This window comes from Podarcis liolepis (assembly GCF_965112155.1).
Source record: "Podarcis liolepis genome assembly, chromosome: 10".
NCBI lineage: Eukaryota > Metazoa > Chordata > Lepidosauria > Squamata > Lacertidae > Podarcis > Podarcis liolepis.
In genome coordinates this window covers 65,870,982-65,890,571 of record NC_139562.1, presented here as the reverse complement: position 1 = coordinate 65,890,571, position 19,590 = coordinate 65,870,982, and the positions used below count along the sequence as shown (strand labels likewise).

Here is a 19,590-nt window from a genome sequence, read left to right as displayed (position 1 = left end):
TGCCAGATTGCTGCTCGTTTGTATTTTAAAACAAGAAGCACCAGAAGGATATTGTCGGGGACGTTGCTGAAGAGGGCTGGTGGGAGACACACACTCCCCCTGCTCTGGATCCAGATCCTGAATCTTCCCAGGAGCAGTGGGACAGTATAGATTTGGAACAGTGGTTCGCAGAGGGACATAGTTCAGAAGACAAAATTTGGGATGAACTCGGTGGTGAACTGCTAGGAGAAGAAGAACCGGGAGAGAGAGAATAAAAAAAATTCCTTCCAGTAGCACCTTAAAGACCAACTAAGTTAGTTCTTGGTATGAGCTTTCGTGTGCATGCACACTTCTTCAGAGAGTTAACAGTCTCTGGTTCACTGGAAAGTGTCCAGCTGATCAATCCAAGATCACACAGAGTAGATAAGGCAGCTGCAAAGAAGGCACAGTGGTTGCAAGATCAGGTTGGAAGACGAGGAAGTGACTTGGGGGGAAGTGGGGGGAAACCTTAATTGGGAGCACCTTTACTCCGAGAATGGACTCTTTGTTCTTTCACTGTATGTGACGTTAACGTATGAGAGAGTGCTGGAGGTGAAATAGTTAAACAGGTTGCCCAGTCAGGACCCAGGGGGGTGGAGTCAGAGGGACTATAAAACCAGCTCTGGGAGGGGCAAAAGAGAAAGTTCATTGAGGAGTTTGTTGGGAGTTGGGTGGTTGGTTGAAGTGGGAGTGAACTGGGCTAGAGTTGTGGGTAGGTTGAGTTAGTGTAACGAAATAGGCTGAGTCAGGAACTGTTAGGGTCTAGGTAGACAAGTAAATATCTGAGAGGTGGTTTAGTGAGTGAGAGCAGGTAGTGGACGTTATAGATAGGGATAGGTACCCCGTGAATGTAATTGACTGATACTGTTTATGAAACCACATGCTTGTTAAACTGCAATAAATAAACAAAAGTTTATGTTCCAATTTAAACCTGACTGGACTCAGTATTGTCCCAGGAAGGGCCTGGGTGGTGGCAGCAAGAAATAAAGTGGTGGCACAGGGATCAATAGATGGTGAAACGTCCGGGGACCCTGTGTAATCACCACACTGTTATCATAAAATCTCTTTAAAAGGGAGGGAGGAAGCCACTTCCCTGAAGCCTGTCAGATATACATGCATTCATGACAGACAATGTGAGTGTTTTGTAAAGATGTATCTGTAGACAAGTCCTGAGAAGCAGCCCATTTCCCAAGAAACACACAAGGATGATTCAAAATAAACTGGAACAATGATTTCTGGTTTTGCTTTTGGGGCAGAACAGGGTACCCAAATTATGTTTTCAAAAGCTGCTGTATGCATTAATTTCCAGACCTGCCATGTCTTGGTATCAAGTGCTCTGGAATAATTCAAATGCCCGAATTAAAGTGCCTATATTCAAAATTCTGAAGATTATTAGGATTGGCAGTTGGATCTTATATCCATGCTGGCAAATGGACAGTCTCCTTTACGTCAGCTGAGGACGCAGGCTAACATAGGGGGCACAGACCCTGGCTGCCTGGTGCATACATCTGACTCCCACTATTGGGGGGAAATGGTGGGCAAGCACAGGAGGAAAGGTTGGGGGCTGCTGCCACTGCCCCACTGCATCTACCACCTGAGGCAGATCTGCACCTACTGTACATCCACCTTCCTCATCCTGACTGGTAGCAGGACTGACCTCCCTATTTGCCTGTCACAATTTCTCCCTGTTCAGTTTTGTGCCATCTCTTTTAGGGTTACGTTGGCTGGTCTCTGAAAAGTTGGCCAATGCATAGGCATGGCAATGGCAGCTACGGCAGTGTTTACATTGTACTTTGCTGGGAGATAATGTGTCCCGAATGGTTTAGATAATAACTTTTATGGGTCCAGCTGTCACATTACGGTGGCAAGCTTGCAAGCTGCACCAGGGGAGGGGAATATTCCGTGCAGCTGAAAAACTTGAAATGGCACCAACCTAGCTGGCTTTTATAAGAGTTACAATCTAAAGCAGTGGTTCCCAACGGTTTTCCCCCCACTTGAAAACTGCTGAGGGTCTTCGCACACCACTTTTCTGCCTTTCGTGGCAATTATGACGCACTGTGCTACATTCTGTATGATTTCCAATTGCATTTTCATTGCTTCTTTTATTTGTTGTTACTTCTTCCGTTCCTCTCCGCCTGTCTTTCTGGTTCCTAATCCTTCCCACTCCTTTCAAGTCACTTCCTCTTGCTCTGTATTTTTGTGCTCCTAATCCTCTCTGCTCCTTTCAAGTGCTTCCTCTCTCTCTCTCTCTCTCTCTCTCTCTCTCTCTCTCACACACACACACACACACACACACACACACACACACACACCGCTTCTGCTCCATCCTGCCACAACTCATTTCATTCTTTAGACTTGCTGGAGACTATCCAAATGAAGTTCATGGACCACTCGTGGTCCGTGGACCACAGTTTGGGAACCTCTGATCTAATAAATACAATATTGGAAGAAGAATGTAAGGAAAGTCTGCTGGGTCAGTTTTCACAGGAGTCAACCAGATGATGACCATGGGACACCAGTAAGCAGAACCTGAATACAGCAGTGCTTTTCCCACCTGCAATTTCCAGAGCAACTGGCAATTTTATTTATTGTTATTTACTGAATTTATATTCCACCCTATACCCGGGAGTCTCAGGGCAGTCCACAGAATAAAATCAAGTTTTAAAACCACAAAATACATAATAAAAATAATTAAAAAAACAACCCAATAGCCCCCCAACACATTTTAAAAGGGCATAGGATGTCAATCAGATCAACCAAAGGCCTGGTTAAAAAGGAACGTTTTTGCCTGGCGCCTAAAGGTGTATAATGAAGGCACCAGGCAAACTTCCCTGGGGAGAGTATTCCACAGACGGGGAGCCACTGCAGAGAAGGCCTGTTCTCATGTTGCCACTCTCCGTAACTCTTGAGGAGGAGGCACACGAAGAAGGGCCTCAGAAGATGATCTTAGGGTCCGGATAATCAGAACAACTGTCAACAGTGGCTGTAGAGAATTTAATGTGAAACTTATCTGCAAAAAATAGGGTTGCCATGTGTCCCCTTTTTCCAGGACATGTCCTCCTTTTCAGGGGTAACATTTCTTCCTGGTGGATTTTTAAAAATCTGCCAAAATGTCTCTGGCTATACTTTCTGGATGAGACATAGACATAACTGGTGGCTGAAGACATGCTTTTTCCTTTCTCTTCTCCTGCCCTACTCAGCAATATATCACAGCTTCTATAGCCTACATATAGTAGGGGTATTTAAAATTAGAGTCATCATAGCGTCTTCTTTTTTGCTGTTCAAAATATGGCAGCCCTAACAGCCCTTACACTATCCAACGGACAGCTCATTCCCTACCACACACATACACCTACTATCCAATTACCTTCCTTTTCTGCCCTAAACTTGGGGAAAGGATAAATTTTGTGTGTGATTTGATCTGTTTTCCTTATATTGAACAATATGTCAATGTTGTCAACCTTAATCTATTCCATCCCTTACCATTATAGGAGATTTATCTTAATTTATTACCTAGATTTTCTGTGTGACCCAGCAATATTGCCATCAGATTCAATAGATCGTGTCCTCCCTAAAAGAGGGCACATGTTGCGGTGAGACCTGGAGACTGATCACCTGTGTTGTGGGTGGGTAAGATTGGTCAGCCACAACACCCGAATGGTAGGTCCCTTGATGCTGGGTTCAATCTGGACAATGGAGGGCAGTCCAAAAGGATCGAGGGACCTATATATGCCCATGCACGTGACCCAGGGCTTCCTCTTTTGGCACATGTATTCAGAACACCCGCCCACCTCTCCATACTTTTAGGGCTTTGCGCTTGACCTTGCTATGCCATCGTGTGTCGTCTGTCGTTGGGACAGGGGCACGGCAGGAATTTTCCCCACTTGGCTGATTGGCTGTTGCCATTTGGGTTTCGCCTGCCGCGTAGCAAATCGTCACAACTTGTAAGGTTGCGGATAGGCTCTGGTTCAGGTGATAGGGATGGGAGAACGCTCTTGCCATCTCTAAGTGAAGGGTATTCTGTTAAAGGAATCAAGGGAATCAACTGGTTTGGTCAACCCCTGTGAGGGGGTTGTGCCCGTGCCTGAGTCCAGGGGGGCATCTGGGTGGTGAACATAGTCTGTTCCCGGCTTTTTGCCTATCCAGGTGTTCACCCTTGGCTGACCTATGCTGGTGCCCTGGGTCAGCACTGCCTGCAAGGGTGCAGGGAGCTAGTCGAACCAGAGCCTATGCAACCACTCACCTTCTGTAATCAATAAAGTTGTGGCCTAAATTCTGCCAAAAACCAAAACTAAAATTTGAGTCAAGTGTGAATTTATTTAGGGGGGAGGTCTCTGGGTCTGAAGGGACACGGGTGGCGCTGTGGGTTAAACCACAGAGCCTAGGACTTGCCGATCAGACGGTCGGCGGTTCGAATCCCCGCGACGTGGTGAGCTTCCGTTGCTCGGTCCCTGCTCCTGCCAACCTAGCAGTTCGAAAGCACGTCAAAGTGCAAGTAGATAAATAGGTACTGCTCCGGCGGGAAGGTAAACGGCGTTTCCGTGTGCTGCTCTGATTCACCAGAAGCGGCTTAGTCATGCTGGTCACATGACCCAGAAGCTGTACACCGGCTCCCTCGGCCAATAAAGCGAGATGAGCGCCGCAACCCCAGAGTCGGTCACGACTGGACCTAATGGTCATGGGTCCCTTTACCTTACTCTGGGTCTGATCACGCAATACTCCTTTCCCATTTATAGTCTTAATGATTGTCATGCCCTGTATCTGATAGTTCTTAATTCCTGGGCAAAACTAACAAATATGGAGGAACCCTGCTTAAATACTAACAGATCTCCAGCTATCAGTTCACCCCACATCTGTTAGCATCCCAGGAGTATGAAAAAAGTGTCCTGTGCAATTTAAAACTTGACAGCATACCAGCACAGATGGTTTTAGGAAACCCACTGGCTTTTATCACCTACCAACTTTAGGTGCTGACTTCCCCGGGCTCACCATGGCAACTGCTTCCAGAATCCCTTCTGGTGTTCAGCGGCAGGCAGTACCTTTCCTGTCAGTCAGAACCAGACACACTACACTAAGCAGCCATCTAGCCATCATTTGACTACAAGAATGTATTTGATACTCTTTTAAAATTAGGGGTTGCTGATTGCCAGGGATTTCATTCTTCGAGTGGGAGAAGAGGTTATCGAACTGAGTGTAATGTGGAGAGACATGATTTGGGAGAGATCAATGAACTCATTCAGCCGAGCTCACTTTGTCCTTGTGAAGATTTTATGCTAACCTCCTCCATCACGGTCTGGGAAACTGTAGCTGGAGGTCTGCAGAACATCACCCCAGGAGTGGCTGCATTTATATCTATTTTTAAATGGAAGGATGGAGGGAGGGGAGAGCATTCTCAATTATACAAGTCTCAAGAGTGCTGGTATTCATTAGAAGGGCTAACTTCTTCTGTCTTTGCCGTGAGTATCTAAAAATACTCGTGTGGCTGGTTCACAAATAAGCCAAATGACATAAGAGATGTAGTCTGTGCAGAACCCAATTAGCAAACAGTTTGATGTGTAGCAGAGCGTCAGGAAGCCGAGCCAGAAAATGAGTTGCAGGAACAGATGGAGCGGCGATTCGCGTATGTTGTAAAGACGATCATCGCAAGGAAAACATGAATGGAAATAACAGCAGTGAATGTCAAGCTAAACAAACTCAACCAAACAGCAGTGAGTTTCAGACAGAGCATTTCTGAATACGGGAAAGTGTGCAGAAAGAACAATGGAAGAGTGTGCAATATCATGAATATGAATGATTCTGTAGCATCAGGCACTCATACCAGTATCCAGGGGAAATTGGATTAGTTGCTTGACTCAAAAGTGAAAATATTGTGCCATTTGCTGATGTTTATGCATGCCATTGGTGGGACATGGGTGGCGCTGTGGGTTAAACCACAGAGCCTAGGACTTGCCGATTGGAAGGTCGGCGGTTTGAATCCCCGTGACGGGGTGAGCTCCTGTTGCTTGGTCCCTGTTCCTGCCCACCTAGCAGTTCGAAAGCAAGTCAAAGTGCAAGTAGATAAACAGGTACCACTCCGGCGGGAAGGTAAACGGCGTTTCCGTGCGCTGCTCTGGTTCGCCAGAAGCGGCTTAGTCATGCTGGCCACATGACCCGGAAGCTGTACGCCGGCTCCCTCGGCCAATAATGCCAGATGAGTGCCGCAACCCCAGAGTCGTCCACGACTGGAACTAATGGTCAGGGGCCCCTTTCCCTTTATGGGAAATGAGGGGTTTTTTTTGGGGGGGGGGTTCAAATTAAATAGACTCAATAAGTAGGACATGTTTGTTAAGCCACCACACAATTCTAGATAAAAAGCTATTGATTTGAATAATAACATACCGAATATACTCAAGTATAAGTTGACTTTTTCAACACATTTTTTTTATGCTGAAAAAGCCCCCCTCGGCTTATACTTGAGTGCAGGACTCGGAAGCTGTACGCCGGCTCCCTCGGCCAATAAAGCGAGATGAGTGCCGCAACCCCAGAGTTGGTCACGGCTGGACCTAATGGTCAGGGGTCCCTTTACCTTTACCTTTATGCCTGTCATTATTTTTGGTGTGCTTAGACCAGAGGTTCCCAAAGTATTGTCCATGGATCACCAATGGTCCCTGAGCTTCATTCAGGTGGTCCTCAGCAAGTCTGTAAAGAGCAGCAGCAGGATGTGATTTGTGGGGAGGTGAGAGAGAAAAGGCACTTAAGAGGAGCAGGGAGGATTAGGAGCACAAAAATACAGAGCAGGAGAAAGTGACTTGAAAGGAGTCATAACATTCACAATACATATACTTCCCCAAGCATTTCAGCAAAACAAAATGTACTCTCCCTGACCCTGTGGAGTCAGAGTAGCTCTCTGGTTCTATTTTCATGTGAATACTTTGATTTTATATGATTTTAACACTTTAGTGTGGCTTTCCCCCCTCCAAACTGCTTTGGGATCCTAGTCCATAAAGTGGTTCATGAATTATTTTAATCTTTATAAACAAATAGCTCATGATAAGCAGACCTTTAAAAAGCAGGCACTTTTAAAATTCCATGCTTTTAGTTCTTAGAACTATTTTGCCTTCTCCTTGCTCATGTTTAAGTGCTGCCTACTGATTTTATGCTGCAGTAGTATGCTGCACAAAGTATGCTGCACAAAATGTATTAATTTTGTGCTGGTATCACTTTTATATACGGGATATTTTTAGGACTGTTGATGATATTTGCATTTTATTGATTTTTAAATTATAAGCTGCCCAGAGGACAGAGTTGATTGGGTGGTAAAGAAAAGCCTAGATGATTAAATGAACCTTGCCATGTGAGCAACATTGTCAAGTCTACCTATATTTCTTTTCTTTTAAATCCTTTGGGCATGTGTGCAAAATATGGCTCTGGATAAGTATTGGCTCATCAGAACTCTGTAATTCAAATAAAATATTGATTTGATATGCTTGACATTGGCCCTAGGCATGTCAGGAGATATCTTCTCACCCTTCAGGACTTTACAGGTTCCTACATCAACTTAAATTGCCCCCCTAGGCCAATAGGAAGCTGCTGGGAAACCTGGTATGACTCAAGTTGATTCAAATCTCTTCACTTCGTGTCATGAGTGTCAAAATCTGCTTTCACTTTTCAGCTTTATTTATGCTGTGAACATATTCTCATTGCTTCAACCATTGCTATTCCTCTTTGCCTTCACTGTCACCTGCCTCATTTGCTCACCTTGCTTGATTTCATTGTGGCGATTTTAAGGATGATGACCATGTGAAGACTGTTGGGATATTTCCGTTCCACCTTAAAAGGGAGCAGGCTTTGTGAGTAACAGAGTCTGCGCATGTCCTGTTCACAGGATGTTTATGTTTGCTATTCCTTTCGATTTCAGTTGGCCGAAGACACTGACACAGAACGGTCATGTTTTCCTTTGTTCTGTCGAACGCTAAATAAAGTCTGTAAAATATACTCTTCTGCGGTGCAGCTTTCTGCCTGTGTTTCTGCTGATAAAGAACAGTGTGCACAAGCTCTGGAATGTGGCAATCTATTTCCAGAACGGCTTCGTGTCGCTAACTGCTGGATCTGCCTGTCTACGGGAGATCGATGGACGTCCGGCAGCCGGCTTGGGGCCATGATGGACTATATCTCCCTGGCAGTTTCCCAACAAAGACATCATGGCTGCTTGTAATCATGTGGGCAGAAGGAGCAGCCTATTCATTCAAAAACCCACATGAATGGGATTCACTAGCATCCTGGTTCACCTCTTTCCCCTGTCCAGCCTGATCCAAATTTCTTCTAATTCTGCTGCTTCACCCCACTGCCAGGTTTTGTTCTATAGCTGGGAGCTCTGGCCTTGTTTACAGGGTTGCACATTCTGTCTGAAGGTAACATATCCTGGTATCATGCATCCTCATGTGGATCTCTCTGATACTTGGAAGTGCTTGCCAGTGATTTCTAGAGACTATTGCTAAAAACAATCGTTTCTATTTCCTTTGCCAGCCACCTCTAAAATAGAGAATGAGAGGTATTGCAGCTAACCATTGTCCTCCAATTTATAAGAAATGTAAGACCATTCAAAAATTATTCACGAAACCAGCGTAGAACAATTTTTGAATTGTTCTTCTGCAATGTCTCTCCTGATTTGAACCTACCTGGACTCTTAGATCTTCACCTGTGGGAGGCTTAGAGTGTGAGAACAACATATAATAATAATAATAATAATAATAATAATAATAATAATAATAATAATAATAATATATTATTTATACCCCGCCCATCTGGCTGGGTTTCCCCAGCCACTCTGGGCGGCTTCCAAAAGAATATTAAAATACTGTGATACATCAAACATTAAAAGCTACCCTAAACAGGGCTGCCTTCAGATGTCTTCTAAAAGTCTGGTAGTTGTTGTTCTCTTTGACATCTGGTGGGAGGGTGTTCCACAGGGAGGGCGCCACTACTGAGAAGGCCCTCTGCCTGGTTCCCTGTAACTTGGCTTCTCGCAGTGAGGGAACCGCCAGAAGGCCATCGGAGTTGGACCTCAGTGTCCAGGTAGAATGATGGGGGTGGAGACGCTCCTTCAGGTATACTGGACCGAGGCCGTTTCAGTTGTCTCCCTCTCTGTAGAATGCTCTGCCCAGTGAGGTCCACCTATCCCTTTCATTAACATATTTTTGGTGTCAGGTAAAGGTTGACCTTTTCCCCCAGGACTTTGATGGCCTGAGCTGATGAGAAGAAACACCATGGTGCATCTGCACTAGTGAATCTGAACGCTTTCACCTGCTCCAGCCACAATAAACCACATCTCTCCTGCATTGGTCTCTACAGCCACAGGAGGCACTGTAAGTCGCCAATGGTTTGACTTTACCCCCAATGTTTCACTTTCCATTGTCTCTTCGGACAGACAGATGCCAACATGATAGCAGAGTCATCTTGTTCTTTGACAGAATATATAATTTACAATTAAATTATGACATAATATACAGTATGGATATTGTTACAGGAATCTTCTTAGACATACAGTGGTACCTTGGGATGCGAACGGGATCTGTTCAAGAGCCCCGTTCGCATCCTGAATAGAACGTAAGATGTGACAGCGCGTCTGTGCGCGCGTGGGTCGCGTTTCGTCGCTTCTGCGCATGCGCATGACGTCATTTTGACCGTCTGTGCATGCGTGAGCGGCAAAACCCAGAAGTAACGCGCTCCGTTACTTCCAGGTTGCCGCAGAGCGCAACCCAAAAATACTTATCCTGAAGCATATTTATCCCGAGGTATGACTGTATTCAAATGGAACACATTAAATGTTATTAGGAGGTTTCTAATGGATTTCATGCCCCACTGTCAAGGTAAAGGATCCCTGGATGGTTAAGTCCAGTCAAAGATGACTATGGGGTTGTGGCGCTCATCTCGCTTTCAGGTTGAGGGAGCTGGCGTTTGTCCAGAGACAGCTTTCTGGCTCATGTGGCCAGCATGACTAAACCGCTTCTGGTGCAACGGGACACCATGACGAGTGCCAGAGCACACAGAAACACTGTTTACCTTCCCACCACAGCGGTACTTATTTACTTGCACTGGTATGCTTTTGAACTGCTAGGTTGACAGAAGCTGGGACAGAGCAACAGGAGTTGACCCCGTCATGTGGACTCGAACTGCTCACCTTCTGATCAGCAAGCCCAAGAGGCTCAGAGGTTTAGACCACAGCACCACCTGTGTCCCTTGCTCCACTTTATAGTTAGCTTGTGGTGTAAAATCCGTTCCGGTTATTTCTACTGACCTCCTGCTTTCTAGAGGCCTACATTCCCCTTCTTGCAATACTCCACTCCAACAGAGGACTGAATAATATTAAATTTCATCATGTTGAAAGCAACTAATTATGATTCCGATCTCTCTGGGTCACCCACGGTTTGCATAAGTCCTCCAGTGTCCATGTTTGCTGCCCCTCCAATTTAGCTGTCACTGGCAAATTTAATCAGAGGTGATTTTATACCTTCCATTAATGGGAGAAAAAAACCTTCAAATAACGTTCTGTGTGCTGGCCCCCAAAGCGCACCACAGAGACCTTACCATAAATGATTATTCTGTACCTGTCACTTTTTAATCCATGCCATGATATTTTTATCTGCTTTGGACTTAGTCAAGTGTTAAAAATGAGAGGTACAGTATCAAATGCCTCGCCACGTTCTAAATATATCCACCGAAAAGAAAGTATCAGCCACAAAGAGTCTTGAACTCTCAATCTCCTGCTCCAAAGTCAGAGGCCCTATCGATTAGTCATCAGACAGTGCACACTGGGGGCATAATCCTGCAACCCTTCTGAAAGGGCTGCTATTGAAGTCATTTGTTAGAAGGCTATGTTACTTCCCAGAAGACCCAGGCTATTTTCTTTTTATAATACAGTGCAGTCAAATTTCTTCCAAGCTTCACATGCATCTTTTTTTGGGAGACTTAAAAAAGTGAATCCTCAACCAAACATTAGGGAATAGTAAGAAGGCAGAGGATCAGACCATGGCTCAGGATAACTCCAAATCTTCCAGCAGCTGTCAGAGCACTCGGGACACAACAGAGTGGCGTACCAAAGTACAAGTTATAATGAAGTATGCCATTATGCATGCCATCTGCTTAACCTTTCACAGATAAAGGCTCCTACGACTAATAATAGTGGCATGGTTCAAAATCAGAAGAGACTATATAGAAATGGAAGTTTATGGGCCAAATTCTGCAGGGCTTATGGTGAGCTTCGCCTGAGTTGTAATTTCAAAGCCACGGTCTCAAATGGCAGGGCAGTTACCAAAGTAGCCCTGCCTTCCAAAATGGAAAGACAAAGAACTAAAGAAGAATGGCTAGTAAAGTTAAAGGATTGTGCTGAAATGGCCAAATTTGCTGTAAAACTAAGAGATCAAATGATGGGCTGTTTATGGAAAATCAGAGGCCTTTTTGGATTACCTGTCAAAGTATTTTAGCGATATGAAATTGTGAGCAGTATTTGATATATGAGCAATGGGGGGGGGGAGAATGATGACAAGATGGAGTTTAGTAACAAGTACAGTGGTACCTCTGGTTATGAACTTAATTCGTTCCAGAGGTCTGTTCTTAAGCTGAAACCGTTCTTATCCTGAGGTGCGCTTTTGCTAATGGGGCTTCCTGCTGCACGTGCGCCTACTTCCAGGTTAGCGGAGATCATAACCAGAAGAGTGCATAACCAGAAGCATTCGTAACCAGAGGTAACACTGTACAGTCGTACCTTGGCTCCCGAACGCCTTGGGAGTCAAACCTTCCAGCTCCTGAATGATTGAAAACTGGAAATGAGTGTTCCAGGTTTTGAACTTTTTTTTGGGAAGCCGAGAGTCCTGCATGGCTTCCGCTATTGTTTCCAGCATGCCTGTGAAATTGGAAACCAATAGTGTAGCTTTGCCCTTCTTCTATCTCTGAGCTGCAACCCCCTGCAAACCGCCATTGTAAATCTATACTGTCTTCTTCTTCTCGGGAAGGTTCAGGAGAAGGGGGAGGCAGTCTCCACCATTCCTCCTGCGATGTCCAGTCCCTGACACCATCACATGGAATATATTAACTTGGCTGAAGATAAATAAAATAACTATGAGATAAATCCAGGTATTCAGAGGCTATGAAAGGCAATACAGTGGTACCTCTGGTTATGTACTTAATTTGTTCTGGAGGTCTGTTCTTAAGCTGAAACTGTTCTTAAGCTGAAGCACCACTTTAGCTAATGGGGCCTCCTGCTGCCGCCGCTCCGCTGGAACACAATTTCTGTTCTCATCCTGAAGCAAAGTTCTTAACCCGAGGTACTATTTCTGGGGTAGCGGAGTCTGTAACCTGAAGTGTATGTAACCTGAAGCGTATGCAACCTGAGGTACCACTGTATAGCCATTATAACTAGTCACAATTTATAGCCTTCTTGTCCACAAAATTTTCTAATTCCATTTCTAAACTGATTCAACTTTTGCTCCAAGTATATAAGAACCCCTACTGCTCAGCTGTCTAATAGATGGTGTTTGCAGACTACCAATTCACAATGGATTTTAGCATGGATTTACTCTAAGAATAAAGATGAATCAGCCAGATCCTCCTTTAATGCTATGTCTAGCCTGCAAAGGACTGGAGAAGGTTCATAGCTCTTTCTCCAAAGGGACATTGGGCATGCCTAATGTCCTTTTTGCTATTCTGGATCACATAATTTTTCAGATGACCAAACTGGGACAGGGGACTGTTGGTACAGAGAGAAAAAAGTGAAACAGTGGAACAGTGAAAAATTGAAAACAACAACAACTATTATGTGAAGGCAATAGGAGTTACTTGCTTCCATAGTGTAACATAGATTTATTGTGATGTTGAGAAGGAAGTGAACAGATCACACTGTTGACCAACTCTTTCTTCAAAGTATCTGGTGGCAGCTTTCAGTGTGGTGTAAGCGATACCATACACTGCCAGGCATTGCAGAATACACTTCAGTCATGCAATAATCTGCCAGCCATTGTAGAATTGACATTTATCAAAGGAGAACAGAAAAATTGAGCTGAAACTCGTCTTTATTGTATTAAATTGAAAGCATTAAAATATCAATTTTGGTGACATTTTTATGATGAACAAAATATAGCTAAGTACACACAAGTTGTTCTCATTTATTACTTGCCGAAAAACACAGCATTTACTTGGTTTCCTGATAGTAAACGGGGAGAGGTGCAATATTTATGCCATATAGCTAGACTAGTACATTCAACAAATAATCTAGCAAAATTTGCACTAGATTATTGCAAGATGCTGTAAATTTGGCTGCCTTCGGAAATGTCTCTTGGTGCAAAATTCAATGGATGGACTCTTAAATCACATGGGGCATAGCTTGCAACCGTCAAGGATGTCCCTATTTTCATTAGAGAAATGTTGGAGGTTATGCAGTGTATCTTCACTGACTTCCTTAGAAGTGCTGGTTGCAATCTTTTCAAGCCCTTTACTGCTCCAAGTGGACTTCCTACCCCAGGCATAGGCAAACTCGGCCCTCCAGATGTTTTGGGACTACAACTCCCATCATCCCTACCTCATATGACCAGTGGTCAGGGATGATGGGAGTTGTAGTCCCAAAACATCTGGAGGGCCGAGTTTGCCTATGCCTGTCCTACGTCCATATGGGTCAACCTAATAGTTAAAATATTTGAGGGCTTCTCTCCAGAGATTAGATAGGTGGAGACTGGGGACAGGGCCTTTGGCATGTTGTTGTCTCAGTTCCCCAGGGATATTTGACTGGAGTCAGTTTTGCTGAGCACGGTTGGCGCTGTGGGTTAAACCACAGAGCCTAGGACTTGCCAATCAGAAGGTTGGTGGTTCGAATCCCTGTGACGGGGTGAGCTCCCGTTGCTCTGTCCCAGCTCCTGCCAACCTAGCAGTTTGAAAGCATGTCAAAGTGCAAGTAGATAAATAGGTACTGCTCTGGCGGGAAGGTAAACGGCATTTACGTGTGCTGCTCTGGTTCACTAGAAGTGGCTTAGTCATGCTGGCCACATGACCCGGAAGCTGCACGCCGGCTCCCTTGGCCAATAATGCGAGATGAGCACCGCAACCCCAGAGTCGGTCATGACTGGACCTAATGGTCAGGGGTCCCTTTACCTTTTTAGATGCCACATGGACATGCCTTTATTTGCCTGGGATTTTAATGAATAACCCCCCCCCCAATTGTGATTTTACTGCTGCTTATGATCTTTATCTGCTTTATTTTTCTTTTCTTTTCACTGATGTTTTTCTTAACATTTTCATGATGTTTCATACTGACCTTTTAATTGGTGGCTGCCTTGAGAATTTCATAAACTAAAAGACAGGTCATCAATATCTTAAATGTATATATTATAAATAAACATTATTGTGGGTGGGTGGGAAGTGGGGGCATCAGAAATCTCCAGCAGTCTCTACTCAGGAAGAAATAGGCCCTATAGCAACTGCCTCTGAAGGTTCCTACCACTTTGGGAAGTTGAAAAGTCTTTCCCCCCAAAATTATATTCTGTCACAGATGACACCATGTTGCTAATCTATATAACCTGGATCACAGGCTGCCGTACTTGAGAGAGGGGCAGGGATGTTTGCATATGTATACAATCATTTCCTAACCTGTCAAGCCTTTTTTATTTTATTTTATATATTTATATTCCACATAATATTAAAATAGTCTCTATAAATAGTTTGCAAAACAACAAATACCATATGTATGTATAACGACCAACAAAACTGAAAAACTACGGTATAATAGAAAACTACAAGGCAATATAAAACAATCAAATCCCCAAAGAGTGACAACACAGCAGCACACATTGAAAAGATCATTTTAATTAATTAAAAAGGGGTCCAACAGAGCTGGTTTTTCCAGACTTATGAGGAATTAGACCTCTTTTAGCATGCCCCCAATTGCTGCTCTCTAAATGTATGAGCTGGCATGAATTCTATTAAACCAGTAACAGGAGCAAATATTTGACGGCTTCAGACACCTTCCTGTGTATTCACCTTTCAGAATGTTTAAAAGATGCTTTGCTTAGATGCCTCCCAGATAGGCCAGTTCAGGTGTAGATTTATCTACAGCTGTCTTCGTTTGGGTACATATCTCAAACCGCATTCACATTTAAATGCATGCTATCTAGATGCCATTATCATTTTTCGACAGCTTAAGAGGACAGAGCTGACACTTCCTTTATCCTAAGGAATGTATTCAGCTTAGGATATTTCCTTCAGTTTGAGGCAGTGCATTCTCTCTGGCTGTAGACTAGCCATTTAAAAGAATTTCTGAAGAGCACGATGGAATTCTACACCAACTAAAGAACCATTTCTTTCCATGAAAATGAAAATGTAATCTGGCCAAGAGCTTTTGCCCCCTTCCACTGGAATGGCTTTCTGCCTATGGCATCATTCTTTCCTTTTAAAACAACGTTTTGCATACCTCAGGCTCTCTCTCTGCTCAATGGGAAAACATTAAATAAAGAATGAAAAGGCTGGTCTTTTTTAAAATTCATCAGAGTTGCCATGAGTCACAATACAAAGAGAACCATTTCCACTATTCTCACGGAAATATATAGTCCATAAAAATAAATAAATTATAACCTAAATTTTAAAGTCTCTGGTGTCTGGATTAGCTGATGAAGCCAAGGAACTGCTGTTCTTGTTGTCGTTCCACCCATCAGGAATGGCTTAACAGTTGTGACAGAGCCACTGTGGTAGCTTTTTGGCAGACTGGTCACTGTTGCTTACCAGGAGGGAGATGTGCTGGGACAAGATTGTGGCATGGTGCACATGCACTGGTAGAAGCACCAGACTGTCAGGATGCTGTCAGTGGCTCCCAGCTGGTTCCCCAGGAGAGTATAAAGACAATGAAAAGTTTCTCACAGTCCTTTTTTATTTCAATCTTTACAGAGATAGGCTATAGAACCCAGCCTCTAGGATAATGGCATTCTTCTGAGTGAATCTCCACCCCCCTTCTCTCCCACTTTCTCATTCGTCATTCTCATCGTCTTCTCTATGGGTGCGGCTACATGTCCTCTGTCTTTGAGCTCTTTGCTCCCCTACTTTTAAGGCTCGCCGGGTTCTGGGAGATGGAGGGTCTGGAATGCTTTCTAGTGACAACTTGTCAGTTAGGTGTTGCTCTGGCTCTCCCATGATTTCCCAACATTCCCCCTTGTGGTGATCACACAGGGTCCCCGGACGTTTAACAGTCTATTGATCCCTGTGTCACCACTGTGCTTGCTTCCCCGCTGCCACCAACCCGTTACTCTCAGGTACACACTGAGTCCAGACAGTTTTTAAAATTGAGCCAAATAAACAAGTTTATTTTAACGAGTTTATGGTTTCTCAGATAATATTCTTGTCAGTTTCTTAACTTTAGTTTCTTTACCGGCCTATACCTTCCTAATACCTTCTGACTGATTATATCAACTGTTTGACTGACTCCTCTTAACAGATTCTCTCACTCTCCTACATCAGACTAGCCCAACCCACAGACTTATCCTCTCCGTATCCTCTCTAACTCCAGACTGACTTCTTAACAACTCTAACTCTAAAACTCCTCCCCTTGGGTTCCTATTGGTTAGTCATTTTACAATTAGTTAACCCTTTCCTTATGAATCCAGTATGATGTCACATACCTAGGAGGGCAAATGCCACACCCCTCATCTGCCTCTGGCCTGCAACCTCCCTCAAACCACTGTAGTAAATCTATACTGTCTTCCCTCTTCCTCCTCCCTGGAAGGGTCAGGATGGGGAGGCAGTCTCCACCATTTCTCTGCCCAGTCCCTGATACAGACTGACTCCACCATGCACTTGCACTGCACAAACATGCCCATTAACCAGCAATCTAGTGTAGCAGCTCCCTCCACTTCTGTTGACCATCATTTTGTCATCCTCTCACTCGCTGATGATGACTTAGTGATGTTTAATGGGTACCTTATAGACCATGTTTCTGCTGATATTTCTGAGCTCTTGGTAGCTCCAACTGGTCTTCTTATTGCACACGCCATTTGTTCCTCTGTGGGAGCAACCTAGGAATAAACCTATTCCACCTGGATTTCACAATCCTCTCATAGGGTTTTGCCTTTTCCAGGACACGTCCTCTTTTTCAGGGGTATAATTTATGTCTGGGTGGATTTTTTTAATATACAATTTGCCAACATGTTTCTAGCTATACTTTCTGGATGAGACATAGACATAACTGGTGGCTGAAGACTTGCTTTCCTCTTCTCTTCTCCTGCCCCCCTCAGCAACATATCACAGCTTCCACAGCCTACATACAGTAGGGGATATTTAAAATGAGAGTCGTCATAGTGTCCTCTTTTTAGCTCTTCAAAATATGGCAACCCAGCCCAGTAAGGATTTGGGTAAGAGAGAGAGATGGCTGGGAGAGAGGGTTTGGTCATTTTGATGACTGTGAATCATCCTCAAAAGTGAATTGAACCACAAGTGGAAATTTTATTTTCTTAATTACAGAGATGGACTTACAGGGGAACAAATGTGAAAGTGACAATGCCAGAATTGTGAATAAACAAATGTAATAATGATGTAGACTGGAAATGGACCAATTTGGCTGTCCCTTACTGGTGGCACTGGTATCAATCCCCATCCAGATTCTTTAGTAGAGCATTCAAGTAATTGCAGCTCTTTACTTCTAAGTTCAGAAAACACTTTCATCTTTCTCTCTTACTCGGTTGTTTTCAAATAGCTATTTTTTTTTTTACAAGCGTAAATATGGAAGGAAATTACGAAGGATTCTGTAATTCATGCAATGCAAGAAAATCACGGGGTTCTGATTTTTATTCAAGCCATCTTCTAACTCTCTTGTTCCCAGCATTCACCGTGCCCCTGCACCTTATTCATACTTTTTTTTTAAAAAAGGAAGAAAAATCATTAGGAAGCTGCCAGCTGAAAAGCACCATGTGAAGCACTATTGTCAAGATATTCTTATGAACTATGTGCACACAGTTGATCCTCCACTTACACTGCGGGAGGTAGGAGAGGTGAATGAAGTTATTAAGGATTTTGGACCAGCTACATCAACATATTGTCAGCACTTAATGCTCAGCAAATTAGTCACACTTTCTATTTAATTGCTGATGTTTCATAAAAGTTTACCATGTAAATCCATGTGTATTATCATTACAGAATTGTAGGCAATTTCGTATTAGTACTGTATTCTCATTAATCACCATTCTTAGTTGAGGATTATGATTTGCTGGATTTAAATACTACTTGGAGGCGGGGGAGGGCATTAAACAGGCACATTAGAACAAAGTCTGAAATATTACTTTCTGATGTCAAAGCTTAGATTAGCATTCAGGTAAAGAGGTATTAAATGTCCCACTATGGAACAGGACAGAGATCTAGTGTCAACTCTTTTCCTACCCAATGTACAAAATCCTTTCTTGAGTGGAGCCTTTTAAAGTGCTGAATTTGCACTACTCATAGTCACCATAGACCTTTTGCTCACTTTCTTCTGCATTTTACCTTGTAGATGAACCTGGTTACTTCGCGATTTCATTTCTCAAGGTCTGTCCATTCTTTCTGGCAAAGTGAAGGCGGATTTATTTATTACTAGCAGCTTCGTACTTAGGACCACTCAGGAATTCTAAAATACAAAATACAAAGAAAGAAAGAGAAGAAAACCAGTGCAGTTTTGAAATCAGTGGTTCTAACCAGTGCAGTTTTGAAAGGTTTCGTCCGCCATCTTGATTCAAAATGGCACCCGGTTATTATCTGAACATAGATTGAAACCTGATTCTCGATCTCAGGACCTAAAAAATCATCTCATCCCTTATATACCCTGCCACTCACTGGACTCTGTAGGAGAGGCCTCCTGCAGATACCATCCTATTGAAATACCCATTATGCACACCTCAGTGGTACATCGGGGTACAAACACCTCAGGTTACAAACACTTCAGGTTACAGACTCCTCTAACCCAGAAGTAGTACCTCAGGTTAAGAACTTTACCTCAGTATGAGAACAGAAATTGTGCGGCGGCAGCGCGGCGGCAGCGGGAGGCCCTATTAGCTAAAGTGGTTCCTCAGGTTAAGAACAGTTTCAGGTTAAGAACTGACCTCCAGAACGTATTAAGGACTTTCAGGACAAGGGAGCTGGCGTTTGTCCACAGAGAGCTTTCTGGGTCATGTGCCCAGCATGACTAAACTGCTTCTGGTGCAACGGGACACTGTGATGGAAACCAGAATGCACAGAAATGTTGTTTACCTTGCTGCCGCAGAGTTACCTATTTATTTACTTGTGCTGGTGTGATTTTGAACTGCTAGAAGCTGGGACAGAGCAACGGGAGCTCACGCCGTTGTGGGGATGCGAACCGCCGACCTTCTGATTGGCAAGCCCAAGAAGCTCAGTGGGTTTAGACTACAGCGCAGCCCGCATCCCTATAGGTATAGGTATGGGTGGAATTCACAAAGGTTCATACTGAGGCAGAGAAAGAAAAAAGCCCATGTGTAAAATAAGTAAGAGTGCAGGTCTGGATTCAGCCTCTCTTATATCAAAATTCAAAACGTCTCCTAATAGGCGGTCTAATGACATAGTTTTCTTTCATGACAGGCA

At 43.8% G+C, this 19,590-nt stretch overlaps 1 long non-coding RNA gene across 1 annotated transcript in view; it reads left to right on the top strand.

Annotated features, from left to right (window-relative positions):
* Window positions 1-564: 564 nt before the first annotated feature.
* LOC310687988 overlaps window positions 565-19,590 on the top strand; it is a 446,375-nt gene continuing 427,349 nt past the window's right edge. The window contains exon 1 of the long non-coding RNA XR_014516715.1: window positions 565-692. This is a non-coding gene — a long non-coding RNA (uncharacterized lncRNA). The remainder of the gene's footprint in view (window positions 693-19,590) is intronic.